This window comes from Myotis myotis, unplaced genomic scaffold (assembly GCF_014108235.1).
Source record: "Myotis myotis isolate mMyoMyo1 unplaced genomic scaffold, mMyoMyo1.p scaffold_m19_p_9, whole genome shotgun sequence".
Taxonomy (NCBI): Eukaryota; Metazoa; Chordata; class Mammalia; order Chiroptera; family Vespertilionidae; genus Myotis; species Myotis myotis.
Genome location: NW_023416401.1, coordinates 89,745,562 through 89,766,917, shown reverse-complemented (window position 1 = coordinate 89,766,917; position 21,356 = coordinate 89,745,562). Strand labels below are relative to the sequence as shown.

General features: G+C 49.2%; 1 protein-coding gene and 1 pseudogene across 1 annotated transcript in view; one reads left to right on the top strand and one right to left on the bottom strand.

Annotated features, from left to right (window-relative positions):
• PHACTR3 (phosphatase and actin regulator 3) overlaps window positions 1-2,129 on the bottom strand; it is a 151,955-nt gene extending 149,826 nt beyond the window's left edge. The window contains exon 1 of the mRNA XM_036323414.1: window positions 2,038-2,129. The gene's annotated coding sequence lies outside the window, so the exon portion shown is untranslated. The remainder of the gene's footprint in view (window positions 1-2,037) is intronic.
• A 264-nt stretch (window positions 2,130-2,393) lies between these two features.
• Window positions 2,394-17,853, top strand: LOC118662514 (annotated as a pseudogene).
• Window positions 17,854-21,356: the final 3,503 nt, after the last annotated feature.

Below are 21,356 nucleotides of genomic sequence, written 5' to 3'. Positions count from 1 at the left end.
CAGCCTCAGGACCCTCTCTGCTCCCCAATTCCACCGAGCCAATTCCCATCTCAGGGCCTCTGCCCCTGCTCTCCCTCCTGCCGGGACGCTTCACCCCCAGCCTCACGTGGCTCCCTGCTTCTCCCCACTCAATTCTGTAGCCAAACACCCGTCATTGCAGAGCCTTCCCTGGCCACCCTGGCCAAGCAGCTCACATCCTCAGTCAATGCCACCTTGTACTTGCCTTGTCTTCCCTGCACTAATGATCCTTTGGTTTCATTTTACTGCCCCCCCCCAACCCCCACCCCCGCCAAGAAAAGCTCCCTGAGGCCAGGAAGCAGACCTGCTTGCTCCCCTCATCCTGGCATCTAGGTCAGTGCCTGCACCCTTTTCAATGATTTATAAACATCTGATGACCCGCAGCCTACATGGCCAGCTTTCTCGACTTGGCCAAAGTGGGTTAGCTGTGGCTCAGCCTGCCACCCTCACAGCCTAGACAGCAGCCACAGAACTATTTTAAAAACTCCCAACAATGGACAGGAGCGTGTGCAGCAGGAGTTGTATGTCCACGGGCAGACCACACCCTTGCAAGGGCTCTGAATACACCGCGAGCAGCTGAAGGTCAGCATGTGAAATGTCCTTTCTCAAAACCCAACCCCAGTGGGCTGGCGGCCAATGCAGCACCCAAGCATTGCAGGGGAGCTGGGAGTGGGGGGCGAGGCCCCAGGGGAGGAGGCCAGAGCAGCCCTGGGTATAACTGGTGGCAGCAGGCTGAACCCTGGTGGGGTAGTCTGGTGCACCCACTGTGCTCAGGTGCTGGGGAGGGAGCTCCGTGCCCAGTAGAGGGTGTGTGTCCTGGGGTCACCGCTGGACTCCAGAACCGAGGACAAGGTGTTACACTTAGTGGGGGCACAGAAGGGCCACCCATCCTGTGCCAGGGGCCTGGGTGCTCCATTATTAAGTGCCCGGAGCTTCACCATGGGCGGCTCACCCTCAGGACACCACCCAGGAGCTGGCACACAGCAGGCTCTCAATGACACCTGCTGGTCCCAACAGCCCAGTGCCCTCCCTTCTCCTGTGACTCCCTGTATCTCTCCCAGCTCCACACCCTGACTTGTACCCTAGATCGTTCTTGTCCTTTTTCTTTTTCTTTTCCTCAGGGGCTGTCCTGGTACCTCAGGATGCTCAGCTGCACCCCTGGCTCCTCCCCACCAGATGCCATAGTAACTGGGGGAGCTGTAGACAAACAAAAATGGGGGCAGGCAGAATGCCCCTGTTGGAGCCACTGGGAAGAACCACGGACTATGGAAAGCAGAGCTTGCAGACCACCTGTTCTGGAATCACCTGGGGTGCTGGTCAGAAATGCAGATTCCAGGAAGCTGAGGGGCAGCCGGTGAGGCCTCCAGTTTGAAATAAGTGCCCCCAGGACATTCTCCCGGGCAGGTCTGGAAACACCGCCTCACTCTCCTGCCCACCAGGGTTCAGCCTGCTGCTCACCAGTCACACCCAGGGCTGCTCTGGCCTCCTCCCCAGGGCCTCAGCGGCTCCCACTCCCAGCTCCCCTTCCCTGGACCACGGGGCCCTCACCAATTCCCAGCTTCCTCGGCCTCTCTCCGGAGGTCCTGTCCCTTTAACTGCGGCTGGGCCCGCTCCAGGGCCAGGTGTCTGCCTGCAGGGCTCTGGCACTCCTGCCCCGCACAGTTGGGGGCCCGCTCGACAGAACACGCGTGGAACTCACTGGGTGGCGAGCAGGGCTTCTGTGATCCCAGCTGCTGCCTCCCGACTCAAGTATAAGATCGCCCCCCTTACAGATGCGGAAACTGAGGCACAGAGAAGCCAAATGCCCTGAGCACCCCCCGTCACGCAGCTGGCGGAGGAGGGGTCAGACCCCAAGGCCAGCGCTCCGGACCGCGGCGCGCACTGCCCTTGTCAGGGGCCAGAGGCGCCCGCCCAGGCTGCGGGGAGCCCGAGTCAGCGGTGCTGGGGGCGCAGCAGCGGGTATCCTGGCCACCCCGCAGCGGCCAAGGGCAGGGCGCGGGCTCCCACCGCCTCGCTTACCTTGCTCCGGGCCTCGGGCGGCGGCGGCGGCGGCGTCCCGGGCCCCAAAGGCGCGCAGCAGCGAGCGCACGGGCGCCGGCCAGCGGGCGCGCCCCCCGCCCCGGCCGCGCATCCCGCCGCAGGGCCGCTCGGGCTGCCTCCGCAGGGCCGCCCTGCACCGCGCGGAGCCGGGGCTGCGGGAGGCGCCGGCGGGGAGGGGGCGCGGGGCTGGGGCTGCGGGAGGCGCGGGCCGGCGGGGCGGGGCGGGGCGGGGGCGGGGCCGCCACCAGAGGCCAGCCCTTCCGCCGGGCGGGGGCGCGGAGGGGCGCCGCCGTGACCTTGATCTCCCCGGACCCGAGCCCGCGCCGCAGACCGCGATGCGGGACCTCAGTACCAGGGACGGTCTGCGACGTTAAAGGGACAGCGAGCCGGGGGAGGCGCCGGGTTACCCCGTGGTGAGGAGGCTGCCTGGGGCCGCCCGGGACCCTCTGAGCCCCGCGCTCTCGGTGTACCCGGGCTCGGGAGGGTGGAAGGGGGTGCCTGAGCCCGGCCCTGCGTCCCGCGCGGGAGCCGCCTGGTGCCTTACTCACTGCCACACCTGCGTTCTCACCCACAAGTGATGTGTGTGCGTCCTTTTCAAACACAAGATAAAGCAGAAATATTTAGCTTAATGAGTACGGCATGTGGGACCCTTGTAGCCACCAACCAGCTCAAGAACTAGGGCTGCGCCAGCCGCACCCCAAGTCCATGGAGCGCTGCCTCCGACCATAACCCCTCCTCCACCCGCGGCGTCTGGGGCCTCGTGGTCCGGGAGCTCGCAGCCTCTGCTGACTTGACGCGGGGTCTCAGGCCGGAGACGGACTCAGTCAACATCACCGGGTGTGACCACTGACTGACCGGCTCAGCGTAGCGGGCACAGATCCTCAGAGGCCCAAAGGGACGGCACGTCGTCCGCCCCCCACCCCTCACCCCTCACCCCCCACCCCCCACCCCCCTTCGCTGAGAGCTTTCCCGGGCAGCTCCGCTCAGGGGCCCAGGATCCTCCTGTTCAAACCCCAGCAACCCGCCAGCAGCGGCGGCATCTTGTCCGTGGCACGTGCAGAGCGCGGGCGGCGGGAGGGGGGAGCTGTCCGCGGCCCACCCGGCGGCGGGGTGCGGCGCTGGCACTCGGGTGTCGGGCATCCCACCCCCTGCAGCCCCCTGGCCACGCGGCCCAGGCATCTTCAGAACTTTGTACCAACAGCAACGACAGTGCTAGCAGCGAGCACGAGGTGGCGCTGTGCCGAGCACGCAGCACTTCAGCTTGCTGACAGTCAGAGGCTGTGCAATGAGCCCCGCCTCACAGATGAGAAGATACTAACTTCGGAGCAGCAGGGATTTTGTCACGTCCACCGTTTTGGCCCCTGCTTTATCCTATTTCCTCCTCCATCAGATCTCGTGGGCGATACTATGATTGTCCCCCACTGTTTAGAGGAGGAAGCGGAGGCTCGGAGAGATGAAGTAACTTGCCCCAGGAAGTTAGGAAGGAGAAGAGTCAGGATTAAAACTCCAGTCAATGTCTCAGTACCTTTGCTCTCTGCCCAGCCCAAGGGGCACTCCCTGGCGAACTCCTACTCATCCTTCAAGACCCCGCTGAAACGTCGCCTCTGCTCCGAGGCCTTTCCTTCGGCCTCCTGCATCCCCTCCCCACGCATTTGGCTCCCCATGTACTGCCACACCGCCTGTTAGTCTCGCACCACATCACATCCGGTCCCACGCGGCGGCCCGCGCTTCACTGTGCTGGGAGTGTAGGGGACAGCATTGGCCCCGGACACTGCCTTCCCAGGCCCACTCAGAGTCAGGGAACATGGTTTGCAGCCTCAGTCCTCCTCGCTGGTAACAAAAGTTCCAATTTCCTCTGGGTAGCTCCCTCCCCAACTCTGGTGGAGCCAAGGCCTCGCCCTACTGCTGGGGGTGGGGTTGGACCCAGTCTGACCAATCAGTACAGTCCATGCTTCTGTTCTCAAAGATGGTTCAGGAAGTTGGTCTATGGAGGCTCAACTATTAAAAATCCTCAGCACCACAGAGATTTTGCCTCATGGTAGACATCCAATAAATAATTAATAAGCAAACGCTAAAAAGTGGCCACAAGGATAGGGGCGTTGCTTTGGAGCGGTGGGGTATACCAGTGAATTGTTCACTTTAAAAATGCTTAATTCCATATGATGTGATTTACACCTCAATACAGTATTTTAAAAAGAAAGCAATCTCTCTTTACAAAAAGTCACCACAAGTTTACTCAGAATGGCTGGGATGATGAACAAGAAGGTGGAATCTGGAGAAGGCACACTGAGAAATTGTGTGTATGTGACTGGGTGAGTGTGAAGAATGTGTGTGTGTGTGTGTGTGTATAAATGTGTCTGAGTGTGAATGAGTGCATGACTGGTGTGTGTGAATGTGACTGTGTGAATGTGGGTGATTGTGTATATGTGACTATGTGAGTGTGTGAGTGTGTGTGTGACCGTGAGTATGTAAGAGTATGTGTGTGAACGTTGATTATGTGCAAGTGTGTGTGTGCACTGTGTATGTGAGTGGAGTGTGACTGTGTGTGAATGTGTGTGTGACCATGTGAATGAGCGTGGGCATGTGTGTAAGTGTGTGACTGTGTGACTGTGTGTGTGCGCGCCCCTCCCTGGTGACTCAGGGAAAACTGTGTTCCCTTTAGAAAGCTGAGATTCTGCACGTCCAAGGCCGAGTCAGAGGCAGCGAAGGCCCTCAGCACTCTGGGGCTGAAATGCTTGTTTTACCTCCCAGCGCCTCTGGCTCCAGAAACTGGCTCTTGGCCCCAGCCCCTCCCGATCCCTCAACTCCTCGCAGGCCCTGAGATGGCCTGGGGCAGGCCCAGTGCTGTGACCAACCCGGGGGTGCCTCTGCCAAGCCCAGCCCCATTGCACGCCTGCTCTGGTTCCTCTCTCTGCACCATCTTATCTCTCCGGTCATCATGAGCCCAAGGCCCCACCTGGATTCTCGTCTCCTTTGCTGCTGAGTTTGTGAATCTCTTCAAACGGCCCCTACACACAGCCAAACAGCAAAAGGTAACCAGGCAGCAATGGCGGCCGTCCTGTGGTGCCTACTGTGGCTGTGTGCTGGCCCTATGCCCCCTCCCCCCCCCGCCATGGCCCCGCGTGCCCTCACTCTCAGCATCTTACCGAGGTGGACAAGTGTTCAAGGCCACTGGTGGCCACAGAGAAGGTTCCAGGGCCCTACTGCTCTGGGGTGAGCTTTGCCTGCAGCTGAGGGATACTCCCCAGCTCTGTCTTCCATCCACGTGCTGATTCAGGTTAAGGGTCTAAACCCAACACTGTCCCCTTGAGAAGTTTTGGGGTGAGCACAGTGGCTCAGCTCTGGGATAAAACCTCTCAGAAACCCCATTATTTCCAGGAATCTGAGACTCAGGGAGTGGTCCAGGCGCCCTCCAGTGGCCACTGGGGAGCATGCAGCCAAGCTTGGGCAGGGTTCCCAATTCCTGGAGGCACATCTGAGCCGAGGGTGAGGTTGGCAAGAGCCTACAGTGGCAGCGTGTAGGTGCTGGGTCCCTTTGAGTTTTCTAAAGCTCACCCAATTTGGCATTCTAGTCAACACGTGTCCACGTTTCTTTTCACATACAATCAACACTTCCTTTGATCTTCCCTTTTCCACTGTATTTGAAGTAGGACTTCAAGCTTCCTCAAAACCTCACAGGCTTCAGGTGTATACCACTCGCAGGTCTATGCTGGTATACACTCAGGGGAAGTGGCAGCATATGTACCCAGGAAAAGTCCAGTGGCTGTTCATCATAGCCCAACGTGGAAGCACCCCAAATGCCCACTAACGGGTGGATGGGTAAGTGAGATGCGATCTATCTATGTGGCGGGATAATGATGGACAGTACAAGGAACCCAGGTCGAGGCGCACCACAGCATGACGACCCCTGACAACACGGCCAAGTGGCAGGTGCGGTCACACAGAGCCACACGGGGCATGAAGGCATTTGCACAAAGGTCCAGAGTAGAAACAGGAAGTTTGGTCTCTGACTCACTCCTCTTGTCTGTCCATCTCTCTCCACTCTGTTCCAGCCTTTCCCCCACTTCCCACCCAGAGTCTGCACCCCCTTTCCTGCAGCTGATGCAGTCCATCCAGGGGTGCCTTCTCGTGCCCCGCACCCCAGGAAGCTCCAGGAGGTTGCGATGGATGAAATAGTCCAGTCCCCTCTGGGCTCTCTGTCCCCTGCTTCCCCGGGCCCCTCCTCAGACTTGCTTCTCCCTCTTTGCACTGATAGGAAGATGCCCCAGCTGGGTTTGGGGGGAGCAACAAAGATGGGGGCACTCTTTCCAGGCTTTCCCAAAACTTAGAATCAGCCATTTCAATCACATCCCCTGCTGGCTTGAGTGCCCCCCACAATTCCCATGACCTGCTGCTCCTTATCCCCTGAATGCCCCGCCTCAGAAAGCCCCACCCCCTGTCTGAGCCCTGCCGGGGGGGGGGGGGGTGGGGGGGGTGGGGGGGGGTGGGGGGGGGGCTGTCCTTGCGGACTGAGCTGCTGCCTCCGGCTCTGGCCTACCCATCACCCCCTTCCTGACATCTCAAAAGGGGTGGCCCCCCAGAAGCCGACTGGGGTGGGGGCACCCAGATTCAGGACGAGGGAGGCAGGAAGGGAGGAAAGGGAGCAGATGGTGTGCCCTACAAACTGGGCACCCAAAAGGGCAGAGGGGGTGCTATTTCAGTGGCGCCGGGCAGCAGCGCCCCCGGGGCTGTCCCAGGCCACCCAGGACACGCGGTCACGCCAGGTATAAAGGGCTGAGCAGGCAAAGGACTCATCACCACCTCCCGTGTCCCCTGGTCAAAGATTTACCCAGTGGCCTTGACCCCCTGGCATGTGGTCATCTGCAGGGAAGCCTGGGCAGCAGCAGGAAGTGAAGGACTTGAACCCTCGAACTCTCGGGGCTGCTGGGGGAGGTGGAAGATGGCGAGGAGGAGGAGGACCAAAACATTCACAGAAACCAGAGAAACAAGCAAACAAGCCCCAAGAGCATCTGGGTTGCTTGAAGTTCCCCCAGATGTTTCTTTTTCTAGTCCGGAAACTGTATGCAACCCATCGGGTTTCCCTCTAGTGGCCGTTGGAAGGATTGCAGCTAAGTGTCTCCATTTTTCCCCAAAGAGGAAGTGTTGTGACTTGCAGATGTTGGGACATAAAAACAGATCAATGCACACATCGTGTCTCTTAGAATCGTTTTTTATTTCAATTTTAAGGGATTTTCTAGTGTACTTCCTATTAATACAAAAAGTGGTAGGTAGATGACAGATGAGATAGATTTTAAAAGCTTTATTTTAAGAATTTCGATGTGAAGGACATGGCAGGCATGTCTCCAGACTTTACATAAGCTCAGAGCAGGGCCAAGTGACCGGGGAGGACACACGTGTGCTCAGGACCTGAGGGTGGGTGACCTGGGCCTCCCTGGCCTGTTTCATTCCTGCAGCCTCCCCTCCTCACCCCCTGAATGAATGGGGAGCCTGGTGATGTGATGAGACAGGAGCCTGTGTTAGGCAGGGCCAGCGTGGGAGACGGTGGAAGGTCTTCACACTAACACTGGTAATGACTCTGATTTGATAAGGAACACAGAGGCCAGAAGGTCAGCCACATGTCTGTTTGTTGGTGCCGGGTCATACCTGACGAGGTCAGACCAGATGTGACCATGGGAACAAGAAGCGTCCGGAAACTTTGGAAGCAACAAGGCAGTTAAGAGCGATGCTTGGAGGACGTGAGCCTGCCCTCTGGATGGAAGGCTGATTAGGGATTGCTGGCAAGGGCAAGAGAGGGGGAGGGTGGGAAAGGTCATCCATTGGATCTGGTCTAGGTGGACACACACTGTCCAGGTCCATGGACAGGGCAGTGTGAAGGTGTGAAATAGTAATAATAAAAATGGGGCAAGTAGATAGTGAAATAATAATAATAATGCACCAAAAGCAACAATATTGACCTGGGTGGTCCTTCTCCTTGGCTTTTGTCTGGTTACTCTGCTTTTTCTTCCTTGAGTTCCTAGCTCTGGGTTTCTCACAGGTGTCTGCAAGTGTCTGCCTGCAGGTGTCTGTGTGCAGGTGTCTGTGTGCAGGTGTCTGTCTGCAGGTGTCTGCCTGCATGTGTCTGTGTGCAAGTGTCTTCTGCATATGTCTGTGTGCAGGTGTCTGCATGCAGGTGTCTGCCTGCAGGTGTCTGTGGTGTCTGTGTGCAGGTGTCTGCCTGCAGGTGTCTGCTGCAGGTGTCTGCGTGCAGGTATCTGTGTGCGGATGTCTGTCTGCAGGTGTCTTCTGCAGGTGTCTGCAGATGCAGCACAGCGATTTCATGGGCAATTTTAAAACCTTATATTTTACAAGAAAAATACCAATCCTTCACTGCAGTGAGGAATCACAATTCAAAGACCACTTTATAGTCCAACCTTTAGCATTTAAAGTTAGAATTACTTTGAGTCTCTAACACATTTTCCCTGACATTTTCCTAGAGGCCCAGGAGACTACGGGGTCTCCTGGGGGAGCCTGGGGACCAGGGGACCAACCTTTCCAGACTTCTTGCTTTGTCTTAGGAGGGCACTCACGATTTTTCTTTAAAAAGGGCATTTATAATTTTTCTTTAAGGTGCCTTGATATTTGTGATCCATCACATAACACCACTGCATTTGTTTTGACATTGAAAGTATGGGTTTTGTGTTCCAGTGAGAGCGGCCAGCATGCACTGGTGAGCCGGAACCACTTTGCACTTTCTGGGGGCTCATCCCATGACCTCCTGCTACTGTGGTCCTCTCACCTGCCGTGTGTGTAAACAGGACCAACACCCTGCCAGCAAAGGACATGGAGAGCTGGCGCAGGGTGAGGACACCTGCACTTGCTGTTACTATTACCCTCCAGGAGGTGGCAGCACTTCAACCCCTGAGCTGGCATGCTCCCTGGACGTGGTGGGGATCCGGGCTGGGGCAGACTCTAGGTTGAGCAGTGAAAGTTGAGAGATAAATGCGGGCGGGCGGGCAGAGCACACTGAGCCACAGCGCTGCAGCCGCCTCTGTGCTACACAAACCAATGTGGCACTTCACTCACCTTTCTCACCGCTAATCCTGGGCTGTTGCTTTATTGTTTGTACCTACATAGGCCCTCATAACACATGGTTAGAAGTCACCGATTAAAAAGAATTTAGAATTACAGAAATTGAGGAAACCAATGAACTCCCTGTGTGGAGGGCTTGCTGCCTGTGTACCAAGCTCAATGTCAAGTGTCTCAGCCTCTGCCTCTCTCCTCCCAGTGCAGAGGGGAGCTGGCAATACTTGTCCCCATTTCAAAAAGCTGATTCTGAGGCTCAGAAAATTGTATAATCTACCCAGCATTCTTGGAGTGTCATGAAGTACTCGAAGTAATAAAAAGCAAGGGCCTAAATCCAAGACTATTGTATCCAGCGAGGCTATCATTAAAAATTTAAGGTGAAATAAAAAGCTTTCCAGACAAAAAAAGATTAAAGGAGTACATTACCACCAAACCAGCAATGCAAGAAATGTTAAAGGGACTGCTCTAAGAAGCAAAGGAGAGAGAGAGGATCATAGGCATAAAGAGCATTACAATGGCAATAAATAAATAGTGCCTTAGGCGGTTTGGCTCAGTGGATAGGGCATCGGCCTGTGGACTGAAGGGTCCCAGGTTCGATTCCTGGTCAAGGGTACATGCCCAGGTTGTGGGCTCCATTCCCAGTAGGGGGCATGCAGGAGGCAGCTGACCCATGATTCTCTCTCATCACTGATGTTTCTAACTCATCCCTCCCTTTCCCTTCTTCTCTGAAAGCAATAAAAATAAAAATAAATTAAAAATAAATGAATACCTATAAAAAATAACCTTAAATGTAAATGGATTAAATGCTCCAGTCAAAAGACAAGGTGACTGAATGGATAAGAAAACATTACCCATATATATGCTGTCTACAAGAGACCCACCTCAGAACTAAAGATATACACAGACTGAGAGTGAAGGATGGAAAAATATATTCCATGCAAATGGAAAGGGGAAAAAAGCTGGAGTAACAATACTCATATCAGACAAAATAAGACTTCAAAACAAAAGCCATAAGACACAAAGGAGGCCACTTTATAACACTAAAGAGAATAATTCAATAAGAAAATACAACCCTTGTAAACATATATGCACCCACTATAGGAGCACCTAAGTACATTAAAAAACTCCTGGTGGACTTGGAGGAAGAGATTGACAGCAATACAGTCACAGTGGGGGACTTTAACACCACACTGACTTCACTGGATAGATCTTCCAGACAAAAAAACTAACAAGGAACAGAGGCCTGAAATGACACACTAGACCAGATGGATATTTACAGAACATTTCACCCTAAAGCAACAGAATATGCATTCTTCTCAAGTGCACATGGAACATTCTCAAAGATAGGCCACATGTTAGGGCACAGAACAAATCTCTACAGGCTCAAAAAGATTAATACATTACCAAGCATCTTCTCAGATCTCAATGGCAAGAAGTTAGAAATCAACTACAAAAAAAATCAAAAACACTCAAATACATGGAGGCTACATATCAGGTAATTAAACAATGAATGGGTTACCAATGAGATCAAGCAAGAAATTAAAAATTTCCTGGGAACAAATGAAAATGAACACACAACCATCCAAAGCCTATGGGACATGGCAAAAGGAGTCCTAAGAGGGAAGTTCATGGTACTGCAGGCCTACCTCAAGAAACAAGAAAAAGGACTAATAAACTATCTAATAATAATAACCCTAAAACCAAATAAACTAGAAAGAGAACAGCAAGAAAAGCTCAGAGGAAGTAGCAGGAAGGAAAGCATAAAAATTAGAGCAAAAATAGTGGCACAGAGATTTAAAGAAAAAAAATACAAGAGATCAATAAATCCAAGAACTTGTTCTTTGAAAAGATAAACAAGACTGATGAACCCCTAGCCAGACTCATCAAGAAACAAAGAGAGAGGACCCAAATAAATAAAATCAGAAATGAAAGAAGCAATATAACAACAGACACCACAGAAATGTAAAGGATTGTAAGCAAGCACTATGAACAACTATATGCCAACAAGCTGGACAAACTGCGTGAAATGGAAAAATTCCTGGAAACATACAATCTTCCAAAACTCAATCAAGAAAAATCAGAAAACCCGAGTAGGCCAATAACAACTGATGAAATAGAAAAAATAATTTAAAAACTTCCAGGAAAAAAAAAAAAAGTCCTGGACTGGACAGATTTACAGGTTAATTTTACCAAACATTCAAAGAAGAACTAACACCTATCCTCCTCAAACTATTCCAAAAAATTCAAGAGGAAGAAGCACTTCCAAGCTCTTTTTATGAAGCCAGCATTTTCCTAATTCCAAAAATCAGATAAAGACACTACAAAGAAAGAAAATTACAGGCCAAAACCCCTGATGAACACACATGCTAAAACCCTCCATAAAATATTAGCAAATCACATCCGGCAATATATTAAAAAGATCACACACCATGATCAGGTGGGATTTATACCAGGGATGCAAGGCTGGTACATTATACACAAATCAATAAATGTGGTACATCACATAAACAAATTGGAAGGTAAAAACCACATGATTTATCAATAGATGCAGAAAAAGCATTCAACAAAATCCAGAATGCCTTTTTGATAGAAAGTTAGTCGCGTGGGAATAAAGGGATCATACCTCAACATAATAATGGCCATATATGACAAACCTACAACCAACATAATACTCAATGGGCAAAACCCAAAAGTGTTTTTCTTAAAAACAGGAAGAAGACAAGGATGCCCGCTTTCCCCAGTCTTATTCTGCCGGGGTTCTTGTCCCAGCATCAAGAAGGGTTCAGCAATCTGGAGAAGGCTGTGCGTAGATTAAATAAGAGTCCAAAGATGAAGCATAATTTTGAAAGGCATTTGGGGGTCAGAGGAGCTTAGCTAAAGGAGCTAAGATCTAAGTTCTAAGTTTCTAAGGTTTAAAGTCTTAAAGTCTAAGGTCTCAGGTCTCAGGTCTCAGGTCTCAGGTCTCAGGTCTCAGGTCTCCTCTTCGCAGGACCCCATGCTTTTTATTAACACAACTTGTCCTGAGGTGAGGCAGAGATATAAACTTCAAAGGGTATACACAAGTGTTGTCAGAATGGGGGAATTAGCCTATGGCTGTTCAGGTGTTTGACCAGTAGGAGGCAATAACATGTAGATTAAGATGCCCTGAACTGTCTGGTAGCCAAGCAATAATCCCTTTCCAGGTTTGGGAAATGCCCTCAGACATTCCCAGATGCAGCCCTGCTGTCATGCTGGAATTGGTTGCCAGCATTATTCAATACTAGAGTCCCAGTGCAAGGATTCGTGCACATTGAAAGGGAATCTGATTCGGGGTGAACCAGATTTGGGGCCAACAGGGCCCCAGCAGCAAGCTAACCCACGGGTGATTCCATGAGGAATCAGGCTCCCTCCTCCCTCCTCTCTGGGTCCAGGGTGTGGGTGAACAAGATTCAGGGCTGACAGAGCCCCACCAGCAACCTAACTTACCAGTTGGAGCGTCTTCCCCCTGGTGATCATTGTGCATCTTAGCTACCTGTTGAATGGTTGAATGGTCAAATGGTCAAACGGTCAAATGGTCATTTAGGCCTTTATATAGATAGATAGTACTGGAAGTCCTAGGTACAGCAATCAGACAAGAAGAAGAAGAAATAAAAGGCATCCAAATTGGAAAGGAGGAAGTAAAACTGTCATTATTTTTAGATGACATGATATTGTACATAGAAAACTGAAAAGATTCCACCAGGAATCTACTAGACTTAATAAATGAATTTGGCAAGGTAGCAGGATACCAAATCAACATTCACAATTCGGTGGCATTTTTATACACCAGTAATGAGCCCTCAAAAGTAAACCTAAAAAAGCAATCCCATTTATCATTGAAAAAAAAAAAAAAAAGATACCTAGGAATAAGCTTAACCAAAGAGGTAAAAGGCCTGTACTTGGAAAATTATAGGACATTGAAAAAAGAATAGAAGATACAAAGATATGGAAATGTATACCATGTTCATGGATTGGAAGAATTAATATCATTAAAATGTCCATACTACACAAAGCAAGCTACAGATTCAACACAATCCCTATTAAAATACCAATGGTATAGAGGAGACAACCAAGATGGCAGCATAGGTAAATACCTGAACTTGCTGCCGGGTACAACCACATTAAAACTACAACTAAAAGACAAAAGGAATAGCATCCAGAACCACAGGAAGGCTGGCTGAGTGGAAATTCTACAACTAGAAGGAAAAAGAAAAGTGTATTGAGTCCGGTAGGAGGTGCAGAGCTGTGGAAGTGTGGAGGTACGGAGGCACCCGCAAAAGGGGCTGGCAGCTCATATGATGTTGTCTTTTTCAACTGGGAGGGAGATACAAGCTCCCGACTGCTCTGAAATCCAGTTCTGGGTGAGAATCTGGGGACTCAGACTTATATGGAGAGAAACTGTACTGTCTGGCATCGGGCCAGAATGGGAGGGCGGCTTTCTTGCAGAGGTGCTTGCAGTGTTCATTGTTTCTGCAAGGGGGGAGGATATAGAGACCCAGGGACCTATTTGGGGGGGCCGACAGCAAACATTGCTGTTTGCACCTCCCCATGACTCCCTGTGACCACGCCCACTCAATACAACCCCACCCAAGCTGTGCACAGAGGCTTTTGCATACTAAAGGCCTGAACTTTCTCTGCCTAAAAACCTGTCAAACTGCAGCTAGGTCAAAGAAACACAGAGCTTCCAAAAGAAGGCCTAAAGCTCGTCAGCAGCCTGCACTACTTCACAGCTGTGCCTCACCTGGGCACCTCCAAACCCCAAACAAAGAGGAGGAATCTGCAGATCTCTCTGTAGCTCCTGATGGGTGGCCTCAGGCAGTGGGTGACTTTGCACCCCCTTGGAGATCCAAGAGCCAGTCTACCCAGTGGTCAGAGTGAGACCATCCAGATTACAACTCTTCACATCCATAAGAGACACACTCAGGGGGCAGACTCAGTGAGCACCCAAAGCCCCACTGAAGCAAGTCCTGCCCCATAAGGGTGTCTCCAGCACAGAAGTTCTCCCATTGTAGACACAACTGGTCCTCACAGCCAATTGACCTGGAGGTCAATTCCTATCAGTCATACCAACAGCAATCAAGGCTTAACTACAACAAGACTGTGCACACAGCCCACAAAAAGGTGCACCAAGAGTGTCCACCTCAGGTAATTAGGGAGGCTGAGCCACTGGGCCCTATAGGACACCTAGCACACAAAGCCACTCTATCAACACAGGGAAGCAGCCAAAATGTGGAGACAAAGAAACAGGTCCAAATGAAAGGAATGGAGGAAAGCAAACTACTGGATATAGTGTTAAAAACTACGGTTATAAGGCTACTCAAGAATCTTCTAGAAACCTCCGAGAAATATAGTGAGACCCTCAAGGATATGAAAAAGGACCAATTAGAAATTAAGCATACACTGACTGAAATAGGAATAATATTCAGAGATCCAACAGCAGACTAGAGGGTCCCAAGAATCAAGTCAAAGATTTGAAATATGAAGAAGCAAAAAACACCCAACCGGAAAAGCTAAAGGAAAAAAGAATACAAATATAGGGAGATAGTGTAAGGAGCCTCTGGGACAACTTCAAGTGTACCAACATCTGAATTATAGGGGTGCCAGAAGAAGAGAGAGAGCAAGATATTGAAAACCTATTTGAAGAAATAATGACAGAAAACTTCCCCTACCTGGTGAAAGAAATAGACTTACAAGTCCAAGAAGCGAAGAGAACCCCAAACAAAAGGAATCCAAAGAGGACCACACCAAGACACATCATAATTAAAATGCCAAGGGCAAAAGACAAAGAGAGAATCTTAAAAGCAGCAAGAGAAAAACAGTTAGTTACCTACAAGGGAGTACCCATACCACTGTCAGCTGATTTCTCAACAGAAACTATGCAGGCCAGAAGGGAGTGGCAAGAAATATTCAAAGTGATGAATAGCAAGAACCTACAACCAAGATTACTCTACCCAGCAAAGCTATCATTCAGAATTGAAGGTCAGATAAAGAGCTTCACAGATAAGAAAAAGCTAAAGGAGTTCATCACCGCCAAACCAGTATTAGATGAAATGCTGAAGGGTATTTTTTAAGAAGAGGAAGAAGAAGAAAAAGGTAAAGATAAAAGTTATGAACAGCTCTAACTGGTTTGGCTCAGTGAATAGAGCAGCCTGGGGACTGAAAGGTCCCAGGTTCGATTTTGGTTGAGGACATGTACATTGGTTGCAGACATATCCCCAATAGGAGGTGTACAGGAGGCAGCTGATTGATGTTTCTCTCTCATCAATGTTTCTAACTCTCTGTCCCTCTCCCTTTCTCTCTGTAAAAAATCAATAAAATATATTTTTAAAAAAGTTATGAACAACAAAGTGACAACAAATACATATCTATCAACAAGTGAATCTAAAAATCAAGTGAATAAAAAATCTGATGAACAGAATAACTGGTGAATAGAATAGAATCAGGTTCATAGGGAGTGGACTGACAATTCTCCATGGGAAGGGAGTGTGGGGGGTGCGGGAAGAGTCTGGCTGAAAATTATACACCTATGGACGAGGACAGTGTTGGGGGGGGGTGGTAAGGGAAGGGGGGGGTGAGAACCGGGTGGAGGGGAGCTATGGGGGGAAAAAGAGGAACAAGTGTAATAATCTGAACAATAAAATTTATTTTAATAAATAAAAATAAATAAAAGTAAAAATACCAATGGTACAATGATGTACCATCTTACACCTCTTAGAATGACTATCATCAACAAATCAACCAATGACAAGTGCTGGTGAGGATGTGGGAAAAAGGAACCCTCATACACTGCTGGTGGGAATGCAGACTGGTGCAGCCACTGTGGAAACAGTATGGAGTTTCCTCAAAAAATTAAAAATGGAACTTCCATTGGACCCAGTGATCCCACTTCTAGGAAGATATCCCAAGAAATCAGGAACATCAATCAGAAAGAATATATGCACCCCTATGTTCATAGCAGCACAATTTACAATAGCTAAGATTTGGAAACAGCCTAAGTGCCCATCAGCAGATGAGTAGATTAAAAGACAGTGGTACATCTACACAATGGAATACTATGCTGCTGTAAAAAAAGAAAGAACTCTTACTATTTGCAACGACATAGATAGACCTGGAGAGCATTATGCTAAATGAAATAAGCCAGTCAGAGAAAGATAAATACCACATGATCTCACTCATTTGTGGGATATAATGAACAACATACTAGTAAACTGATGAACAAAAATAGATCCAGAGACATAGAAGCATCGAACAGACTGTCAAACCTCAGAGGGAGGGCAGGTGAGGATCTGCGGGGAGGGGGTAAGAGATCAACCAAAGGACTTGTATCCATGCATATGAGCATCACCAATGGACACAGACAATAGGGGGGTGGAGGCATGTGCTGGAGGGCAGGAGAGGGTGGGGGAAGTTAATCAGGGGAAAAGGAGACATATGTAAAACTTTCAACAATAAAGATTTTTATATAAAGTATACTATTATACCAATAGTATACTTCACAGAACTAGAACAAATACTCCAAAAATTTATATGGAACCATAAGAGACCCCGAATAGCTGCAGCAATCTTGAGAAAGAAGAATGAAGTAGGAGGAATCACAATACAAGATATCAAACTGTATTACAAAGCCATTATAACCAAAACAGCCTGATACTGGCACATGAACAGGCATATAGACCAATGGATCAGAACCGAGAAGGACCTGGAGCTGTTGTGTCCCCAGTGCAGGGTCTCATCCGACCACCAGGATCATCCCCTGACACCCATTGAGGAAGCTGCAGCCAGTCACAGGAGAAAGCTCAAAGTGCACATTGAGGCCCTCACTAATCACCTTGAAAATGCTGAAACAGTATATGAAAACCAATGATACTTGGCAAGTGAAGAGAAATATGGGGAAAAATGGAGGGAGGAATTGGACTATGAATGTAAAGAACTTAAGTGTTTCTTAGAAATAGAACCAGATGAAATTGATAACAATCTACTAACAGAAGATAATGATGTTGAGAAAAAACTAATTAAAAATGGAAGGCAAATTTCATACCATATGTTCAGACTAAACAATCTGTTAAGTTAAATAGAAGACAAATATTTGCAGACAGACATTGAAAGTATACACAACAAATATGAAAACCTGGAGACCCCAGAAGTGTTTTCATGTGAATTAAAGGGGATTTTCACCCTCCCCCCCCCCCCCATTATATGGGCCTGCATAAAATGATCAGCATGTTTCAGGTAGATTTGACACCGGATCTTGAAATTGCCCATCCAAGTTTCACTATCTCAAGAGATAGAAAAAGTGTGACACATAGGACACCAGATGGTCTGCCTGATCCCCAGGTACTTACTAACCCGGCGGTCCTGAGTTCTGAGGGATTTGATGCTGGCAGGCATTTTTGGGTGGTAAAAATAGGAGGCAGAGGTGAATATTTCTTAGGTGTGTGTAAATCATCTTTCCCCAGAAATACTCTCATATCGCCATCCACAAGCAGTGGATGCCGGCAATACCCGCTCTGGCATCATACATGTGGCCCTGGCCCTATAGGACAGCAGAAGATTGGCATTTTCCTGGACTTTGAGTTGGGAGAGGTTTCATTTTATAATTTGAATAACTGGTCATACATGTATGGAATCACTGATACATTTACAGAAAAAAGTATGCCTTATTTCTCCAGTGCATCTTCTTCAGAACCTCTTACAATCAGTATCATCAGAGTCTAGTGATGAACAATTTGGAAGAAATTTGGTATGTGCTTAGTTCCTTCTCTTGTTATTGAAAGGGATACTTATAATAAAGGTCCTGATCCCAGTTTTGATGTTTGAATACTGAAAGCTTTTAGGATGCACCCTTCTCTCCTCTCTGACCTTACACCTGGGAAAACTGACAAGAAAGTCCAGGTGCTCCATCCTTGGTTGCAGGGGAGATGTTCCAATCAAGCAAGTTCCCATTAGTGTCAGCAGGCTCCAACCAGCAGCACCCAGTAGTCACCATGAACACCACAAGCGAGTCCCTTTTGCCTGTGCTCTCAGTCATTTTGGGAACTACTCTAATATCCACCGTACTCTCCTCAAAAACCTCACCCTGTGAGTAATAAACTTTTTCATACTCTTCTGGTATGTGGTGAGTCACCATCACTGTGAACATCTGAAACCAATTTGGGATGGCTCCACCCTGACTATGCAAGCCAGTCACCACCACTGGCCTTGTGAGCAGGATTTCCCAGCTGTGAAGCACCCCACCAGGAGTTTCTCTTCTGACTTTGTGTTGTAACACACCCTGGTTCCCTAGGCAAGGGTGTCCTGAATCTTTGTGCTGCATTTGCTGAGTTCTATGGAGGCTGTGTACATTTAACGACCTAAGTCAGAAGTTTTGGTAAGAAACACATTCTAATCCAGCCAGTGTTGCTCAGTGGTTGAGCATCAACCTATGAACCAGGAGTTACAGTTCAATTCCTAGTTAGAGCATATGCCCTGGTTGCTGGTTTGATTCCCAGTAGGGGGTGTGCAGGAGGCAGCTAATGGATGATTCTCTCTCAGCATTGATGTTCCTATGTCTTTCTCTCTTCTTTCCTTTCTGAAATCAATAATACATATATACTTCAGGTCAATATATATTCGTGCACAGGAAAAGGGGATTAATTAGAGGAAATATTTTAATATTGCTATTTGCCCTTTTTCTATAATAGAAGTGTCAGAGATGAAAGAAAATTAGTAAAATGTATATGAAAATCTTCCTCCTGTCAGAGTCTGGGGTGCACCGCGGTACCCAGAGTCAAGTCCCCACCCACCCGTGGCACCTCAAAATCCTACGAGACCCAGACCCAGCTGGCCCCACCTCCATTGGGCCAGATCCAGAATTGGCCGGCCCCACCCTAGTCAAGCCCCGCCGGGTGGGGGGGCGCAGCCTCAGGACCCCCGTCAAGCCCTGCAGGGGGACGTGGCCTGGGGTCCCCTGCCGAGCCCCACCGGGCGGTTGGTGCAGCCTCAGGTCCCCTGCCCCAGCCCAACTTCAACGGGGTGCTAAATGCCAAAAACAGTGCCTGACAGTGGTCAGCACCTAAGTGCCTAATAGGAAGCCCAGAATTGGAAGACAGAACAGAAGAGTGGGGTCTTAAACCAGCCCCCATGGGGCATTAAAACTTGGCTGAAGCAAATGACACTTCACTTTTTAATATTTTTTAAAAAAAATTTTAGTATTATTTTTTCTTAATTCTATTTTATATTTTACAAGAATTCATGCATGGGTGGGGTCTGGATGGCCCACCCCGATCGGGGCCAATTGGGCCAGGATGGCCAGGGGGAGGAGACACTGGAGGTTGGCTGGCCAGCCCCACCCCCAATTGAGGTGGGGGGGGCCTATCAGGGTGGGGCCAGCAGGGGGAGTGGTCATGGGTGGTTGGCAGCTGGCCTGATGCCTGATGGGGGAGTGATCAGGGGCAGGACCAGCCACAGGGAGGGGCCACGAGTGGTTGGCTGGCCAACCCTGTCCCCTGGTCAAACTCCCAGCAGGAACTCCCGGTCAAGGGGACACTTTGCATATTAGCCTTTTATGATATAGGATTGTTATTTTGTTTTCTTATTATTTTTTCTTCTTTTTTTCACCTTTTTCTTCCTTGCTTCTCCCTTTTTCATCCTGTGTTTTTCTTCTCCTGTCCCTGCTTTAGTTTTTCTCTTTCCTTTCTTTTTACCCCTTGCTAAAAATTTATCTTCTTTGCTGGGGTCCAACCCCAGCAGGTCTAGGGGTCCCCAAAGGTGTAGACGGAGTCGGCGAAGAAGGAATGACACGGAGACAGCGTTCAGTTGATCAGCAGCCTAGCCAGGATCTCTAGCCAGGATCTCCAGCCAAGTTCTGGTCTGGATCTCCAGCCAAGTTCTGTTCAGGATCTCCAGCGAAGTTCTGTTGCCAGGTTCTAGTCAGGTTCTCCAGCCAGGTTCTGTCCAGGTTCTCCAGCCATGTTCGGTCGCCAGGTTCTGTCTAGGTTCTCCAGCTAGGTTCTGTAGCCAGAATCTCCTGCCAGGTTCTGTGTAGGATCTCTTGCCATGTTCTCTCCAGGTTCTGTAGCCAGGTTCTGTCTCTAGGTTCTTCAGCCAGGTTCTCTCGCTAGGTTCTGTGGCCAGTTTCTGTCCAGGATCTTTTGCCATGCTCTCTCTAGCGAAGTTCTTCTGTCTCTAGGTTCTGTTGCCAGTTTATGTCCAGGATCTTTTGCCATGTTCTGTCTCTAGGTTCTGTCTCTAGGTTCTGTGGCCAGTTTCTGTCCAGGATCTTTTGCCATGTTCTCTCCAGTGAAGTTCTTCTGTATCTAGGTTCTGTGTGTTGGTTCTGAGTCCTGTTGTCTTGTTACATCTGTATTTAGACCAGTTGATTCCAATCCTATCAATCTCTATTCCAAAGGTTAGGGCGTTTCTTATCTCCATTCCAGGGAGTAAAGATTATGTAGCTTAAGCGTGACTGTTCGTAGTTAAAGTGATTAACTACCCGCCTGGCACTTAGTTAAGGGGTTTTATTCCCCCCCTAACTTCAGGGGGAAATCCCTACCTGGGGAAACAACCTTTCTCGGAGAGGTGACCTTGGTTAAAACACATAGTGCCAAGAAGGTGAGCAAACATATTAAGAACAGTATGCCATATATGCCAGGTCCCTTGAAACAGCAAGGATGGACCAGCTCCCGGCACTTCTTTATCTGACTTATTGATATGTTCTTTTATTGTAGTCTCTGTTGGCATATTAATATATCTAATTTTTTCTTCCCTGCTTCTACTCCATGCTCCCTTATCTTTTCTCTTTCTTTGCTACTCATTTTTTTTCTATTCTTCCTCTCTTGCTCTATTCTTTTCCTAATTTTTTTAAAAATATATTTTATTGATTTTTTACAGAGAGGAAGGGAGAGGGACAGAGAGTTAGAAACATCGATGAGAGAGAAACATTGATCAGCTGCCTCTTGCACACCCCCTACTGGGGATGTGCCCGCAACCAAGGTACATGCCCTTGACCGGAATCGAACCTGGGACCCTTGAGTCCGCAGGCTGATGCTCTATCCACTCAGCCAAACCGGTTAGGGCCTTTCCCTAATTTTTAAATTAGCTTCGCTTCCTAAAGTCAAGCCTATCTGCTTTCCCTTCTATTCTCCTTTAAAAAATAATTGTTTTATTTTTTATTTTTATCCACTCATTCTCTTTCTACCTCCTCTATACTAAACAACAGTCCTTCCCCTAGTCATACAATT